Raw genomic sequence first — 6978 nt, forward strand, 5'->3', positions numbered from 1 at the left:
TTTTCTGACAAATGTCAATTAAAGTAAAGATATTTTTCAATTAATAAATAATATAAACTTTCTTTATGAACCATTTTATTTACCATTTTATCAAGTTAATATTTACACATTTCATATATGGTACTTTTCTTAGAGGTTAATATATTTATATTATGTTTTTTAATAAATTTATAGATTTTTTTAGCAGGATAAATTTTGGAGGTAATTTTTTTAGTCATGCTTAAAAACATATATCAACAAGCAAAGAATAATAAAAAATAAAATATGTAAAAAATAATTAATTATTTCATTTTAGATGCCAAGTAGCAGAACCTTATTTAAAGTGAAATGTGATTATATTAATTGTAAAACTTCTAAAATAAGAAGTGACAAGATACATGAACATTATAAACATCCTCATGTAAAGTCAGCTGATATGAAATTTACAAAGGTAGCCATCAAAAGAGATAGTAGTAATTGGGTATCCCCAAATTGTGATATTCCATATAATATAACAAATGGACTTGAAATCCAGTTGTAAAAAAATACAATAACATCTTACTTCCGAGAAGTAATATTTTTAATTTATTATTGTAACTAAAGACAATAAATATTATTGAAAATATATCTTAAATTTGTGAATTAATAGAAACTAATTTTTTATTAAAAATTTTACCAATATATTAAAATAAAATTATAGTAGGCAGGGTATAGAGAAAATAAATTATATAAACTGTTTATCACACTATTTTTATATCTATATATACTTTATAAAGTTCAATTTAACAATATGTTTAATAGTTTAATTAATAATAATAATTTAAAACCAAAGTATTAAAAAACTTATTAAGTTAATATAATGTAGTAAAATAATAAATGTAAGGTAATGTTAATTTTTAAGAATTTTTAAATTTAAATCTTTTCATCTTTAATTCAATTAAGATGTCTTCTTTTACTTTTTTTTTATATAAATTTTGGTTAGGGTCCACTAAATCGTATGAACATTTATGAAAAAACGTCAAATGACCTAAAATGGCCACAAATATTTTTGAAGCGATTATAATATTTGTATAATTTTAAAACGTTGTAACAGATTTGACAAATAAATTAAAAAATGCTTTTTATTTTATATTAAATTTAAATAGCTAAATGGTAATTAATATTTATATTAATACAAGGCCAGTATATACTAAAGAATAAATTGCAGATAATTTACAATATTTTAGCAAACTCTTAATACTATTGTATTATAAATATATCTTTGATATAATATTAATAAAATTTATCAAATATCTCATAATAAAAATTTAAATTAATATATAAAAATGCAATCTCCTTTTTTTTTGCATGATAATGTATAAATTGAATTAAATATTTGTTAGAATAGATAATATTTTTGTTGTATTTTGATTTAATCAAGCTATATTGAACCATTTGATTGCTAAAATTGTTTTGAATAATAGCTTTGTTTAAAAATGATATAAATATCTAAAAGTTACTATTTACTTGGAGTAATGGTATTTCTGTTATGGGCATCTATTTCCTACAAAACTTCTTGGTTCATAACTTTGTTAAAAAATAGTTATACCAATATAATTAAAATTTACTTGGACTATTTGTGTTATCCAAAACTGGACCTTGTAAATTAATAGCTTTGAAAAATTATTGTAAATATTAATTTGACATTTTACTTTGGCATTCTAAGGATATAATTTAAGATTAAATATTAATCAAAATTATTTACTTAGGATTGGTTTGCAAGTTTCTAAATGTTTTATGGTGATGTATATAAAAATGCAATCTCTTTTTTTTGCATGATAATATATAAATTGAATTTGTTAGAATAGATAATATTATTGCTGTATTTTGACTTAATAAAACTATATTTTCTAAAAAAATTAATTATTATATGCAAATTAAATAATATATACTTTAATTTCCAATTTTCTTATTGATAATTGTTGCGATTTAGCTTTAATATCTTGGATTTTCATAATTATTTTGGGAACAAACTAATTTGGGAACGAACTATTGCAAATTGGCTTTTTTTTGGGAACGAACTATTGCAATACGACAAAAAACCTATTTCCTAAATTTTCATACGAATTAGAGGGACGATACCTAAATTTTATCCTTAAAATATGAATTGGATTCAACTATTTTCAAAATGTTATATGTGTTTTCATCCCCTTTATTTACATTATGTAATAGATATGTTTATATTATTATCATTGTTTATTTAGCTATTAGAATTTCTTTAGATAATATACTTTCATAATGAATTTCACAATTTTATTTATACTAATTTTTATTTATAAGATTACAATTGTTTTTACAGTCATTATAATATCTTTTATGATTTCTTCATGTGATCGCAGTTTTATATTAATCTGCATCTATTATGCCTATGAATCTTTCAAGTTCTTCCATTGCCGATCGATTATTATCTAGAAGTAAGGATGGATATATTAAGTCTATTTATTTTGAAAGAAATATTGTAATGTACACATGACGCTTGTATTGAAATGCAGGCAGTTGGTAATGATTTGGCTATGGTAAACAAATTAATACAACATACAAAAAATAAATTACAAAGACTAAAAGGTTAATATTAGTTACCATTTCTATAAATAATTTTAAAATATAGCTAATGGAGACAATATTTTTTTTAAATTACATTCCTATCTACTAGTTTTTTGAAGAAGAATAATGTAATAACTGATTTGTATAATATGAAATCAATATTCAAATTGGATCAAACAGAATTCAATAATTATGTTGAACAATAAAAACACGTTGAATAAATTAAAAATTTTAAATTATTATTTATTCTTATAGATAAAAAACGGAAATATTTTTCCCTGTGCTAGATGCAATAATTAACCACCTAAATGATCGATTTAATTATGATTGTTTAAATTTTTTATCACAAATATCCATTTTTACTCCCGCTAGAATTATGGATAATGAAAAAATAGAAGGATGGCAAATATCCGAAATTTGTCATACTTATCAATTGGATGTCCAAAACATTGTTGATGAATATAATGATTTTCGCTCTTTATATTTGGAGTCTCAATCAATCATTTTTTGCGAAGATCTTTTGAAAGTTAAAAAGAATGACGCCTTATATATTGATGAAAGTAATTTATTGATATTTTATTTGTAATTGTATATAATTAAAGGTATTGGAAACGATCAACCTGCCGAATAAAAAATCAATAGCGAAATCATGACCAAAATAAAAAAATGGATAAAATATTCTTTTATATTACCATACCGACTTTTAAATCAATTAAATTCTTATTCTAATTCTAATTTAAATTTATATAAATATTTATTAACCCTTCCTACAACTTCCTATTCATCCAAAAGAGCCGTGAGTATAGTAAAAATAAACAAAACTGGAATGCGGAATAAAATTTCGGACCTATTTTTAGAAAATTTACTGTTAATATCCAGCGAAATTGATGTTTTTGAAAAATTTACTGTTAATATCCAGCGAAATTGATGTTTTTGAAAAATTTATAATTGATGATATTATAACACAATTTGCATTAACATCTATAAGGTTATCTAAATTATTAATAAAATAAGTAATGTATCTTTTTCACAGCGAATATATTACGCTTTTAAAAAATGTAAATTTAATTTAACATTTTATAATTTCTATGCAAAATACACTATAATTCATTTTATTCTAATATTTTATATAATAACTCTATTTACATTATATGTTTTTAATTAATAAAAAGGTAATATAGGTATGTGGAATCAAGCTAGATATACCTCTTTAAAATTACTCGTCTTATATTTTACAATATTTCAGATCTTTTTTATAGAAATATTAATATGTTGTCTCATTTAATTCACTTATATATATTTTATGAAAATAAAGTGAATATCAATCAAATTATGAAAAGATTGCATTATTTAAATATAAGTTGATTACCATCTACAAATTTAAAAAATTTTTTTTTCCCTAAATAGGCTTGAAAGATTATAAATAGAATTATGTTGTAAGGTTATAAATGGTGGCTTATTATAAGATTTTTTAAATAAAATCACTATAACATCGTAGGTCTGTAAATTTCGCGGACGAAGGGCGCGTTATTTTTTAAGGTGGGTATGGGTAGATTTTGGAGGGGGTTTGCCTCCATCAAATTTTCTGCTATGAAGACGCTGCCCCCATTCATATTTTTTAATGTAAAATTACAAAATACATTTGCATGCTTTTCTCTTTATATATTACCGTTTACAAAGTTTATAGACAATATTTAATGCTAAAGATTACCATTGACGATATATCGTTATTCTATATTAGATATAAAAGGTCTGAGTTTTGTTATTGCAACTAGTTATCTTTTTTAAGAAACTATAGTTAATAATTACATTTTGAAAAAATAACTTAAACCTGTAACTAGTATATTTTATAAATGTATAACCACTTACATTTTAACTTTTTTTATAATGTATTTTAAAAAAGAAGTTAGATTATATTTAAAAATATGTTAATTTTATTTTTGAAGCTTAACATAAATGATGCCTGTAAATCTTTCCCGCTATGTGCGTGCAGCCTGCCACTTGCGGGGGATCCTCTCATAATGTATTTTTTTATATACCAACAGATGAGGAAGCTATACCTAGCATAACTATATTATATCTTCAACATTAGATGGCCATAGATTTTATCACGTATCGCTTAATTTGTGATGGTATTGTTTAAATTTTAATAAACAGCTTAGCAATTTAAGATAAGTAATTTTAAAAGAAAAATTTAATCTAGATTTAAATTTATCACACTTCTTGTATTAATTACCACATTTAACACAAAATAGTATATATACATAGGGTGTAAAATATCATCTATAAAACTTTATAATATATATAATTATTGGTTCATATATGATAAATTATAAATATATCGGTCGAGGAGTTTAGCAAATCTGTGATTTTAGTAAATCTTGAAATTTTAAATAATTTAAAGCTGGCGGTTCTTATATGCTATAATTATATTCTACCACAAATACCTACCCTGTAAATATAAAAGAATGCTGTCATAAACCTTAGAACCAATTAATTTATATATTTAGTTTTATTATAAAATATAGAAAAATACATGGTAAATATTTCTGGAATGTTCATGGTAAGCACATACATGTTGGATGGAATACGATTTCAGCAAAATATGGTCTTTAAAAAAATTAAAAAACGTGCGTTGTCGATGTTTTAAATTTTAAAGATCATACAAAAACCTTGGTCTATGACGCATAGCCATTAATTTGCCAAACTCTTCCGATACATGCAATAAATAATTTTTTCCCTAAATCTGCGTAAATAAGTCATTATCTTCATATCTGACCGGGCCCTTTGCTAAAGCCGGACTGGATAACGTCTAAATATTTTTTAAAATTTGTCAAAAAAAAAACTTTAACTTTGTATATATATTTGTTGGATTCTAATATTTCATAAAAGTGATAATCCATAAAGTATTGTGTTCTTAGTTTAACCCATACCCTAGATTATAAATAGCTCTTTATTTTAGTGTTCAACAGCATTCATTTTGGTTCAGGCCTTGTATTTAAAAAAAATTAAAATCCGGACCGGGGTATCTTAGTAAAAAATTAAAAATGAACCGGGTTGGGCAAAAACATTTCTAAGCCGAAAAAACTAATTTCCTAAAGGAACGGACAGGGCCTGATAATTTTGTCAATAGACCCCTGAGTCATATAACTATCATAATATTTTGAAAACAAACAAGGTGACTATACTATAACTATTAGATTTAAGTCAATATAACTTGTTAGATTTTAAGTTAAATAACTATGCTAGGTATAGGTAACTAGTTATGTTTTTTGATAAGGTAACTTTTAAAGTAGCGTTACCAACACAATTCTAATCATTTTATGATTTTTAAAATTTCTAATTTATTTTGCACTACTCCCCCTTAGCAACGAAAGTTAGAAAATAATTATACTTTTATTTTATTGACGTCTAGATAATTTAAGCTTATTGTTATATATTTCTGAAGAATTTAATCCAAATTATTGGTTTAAATTAACCCTCGATAAGGGGCAATTAAAATTAACAAGAGAGGTATATTAGGGTCTTTCCTACTATATATTTTAATTGCATGTTTTTATTACTTTTAGGTACTTCTCATTTTTTGTGTCGGCCTCGTTTGCTCTTAGCCCATAGCTTAGATGGCCTAGAACTTCTATTTTTTCTATTATCTTTATATCAAATCTTGTACTATAGGTATCTATCTGCCAATTATGATATGCTCTTCTTTAATCCTGAGTAATTTTGTTTTATTTCGACAGAAATTTGATTACATACCGCGATTTACCACTCACTAACTTTTGCTTGTATATGCAGTCCCGACCTATTTGCTTACTTTGTTTGGGCTCTGTCATAGACCACCCTAGCATGGAATATCTTATTCTCGTCCTTAGCAACATCAACTCGTCTGCGTTAAATTTATTTTGCCTATGCATCTTTTCCTTCATCATCATAACTATTCCAGCATTATAGTGATACACGCACCCTTCTGATAACTCCCGTTTTTTATTACTTGCAAAATATAAATTAAGAATAAATGGGGCTTAAAGGATAATGTTGTTACCTGTTATTTTCTGACATCCTGTTTCATCAAATGTAATAGATGCCATATGTTGACTGTCAATTACATTATGCTATTTTTTTTTATCTTGCGATTCTATCTTAAATTCAGTATAACTTCTGTTCACTCAAAAATAATTTGGATAAGTATATTCATTCTTTGCATTGCACCAGATTAATCCAGAAAAAAAACATTTTAAAGGGAAAGGGGGATATTTTCAAAACAAAATAATTTTTATCATTTTTTGATTGGAATGATTCTTAAAAATTACAAAATTCTAAAAAAACAAGAAAAATGGATATATATAGTATATATAGATTTAGGATAAAATTATAATATTCAGACCCCTATTTATCTAAACACTGGGTAAAATAAAT

At 24.1% G+C, this 6978-nt stretch overlaps 1 long non-coding RNA gene across 1 annotated transcript; it reads right to left on the bottom strand.

Annotated features, from left to right (window-relative positions):
* Positions 1-1314: 1314 nt before the first annotated feature.
* Positions 1315-1679, bottom strand: LOC135931072 (uncharacterized). Its single transcript, XR_010572929.1, has 3 exons — positions 1587-1679; positions 1486-1545; positions 1315-1442 (listed from the first exon to the last, which is right to left on the bottom strand). It is a non-coding gene; the product is annotated as an uncharacterized LOC135931072 (long non-coding RNA).
* Between the last annotated feature and the right edge of the window lie 5299 nt (positions 1680-6978).

This window comes from Gordionus sp. m RMFG-2023, chromosome 1 (genome assembly GCF_954871325.1).
Source record: "Gordionus sp. m RMFG-2023 chromosome 1, tfGorSpeb1-WG-v2, whole genome shotgun sequence".
Lineage (NCBI taxonomy): Eukaryota > Metazoa > Nematomorpha > Gordioida > Chordodea > Parachordodidae > Gordionus > Gordionus sp. m RMFG-2023.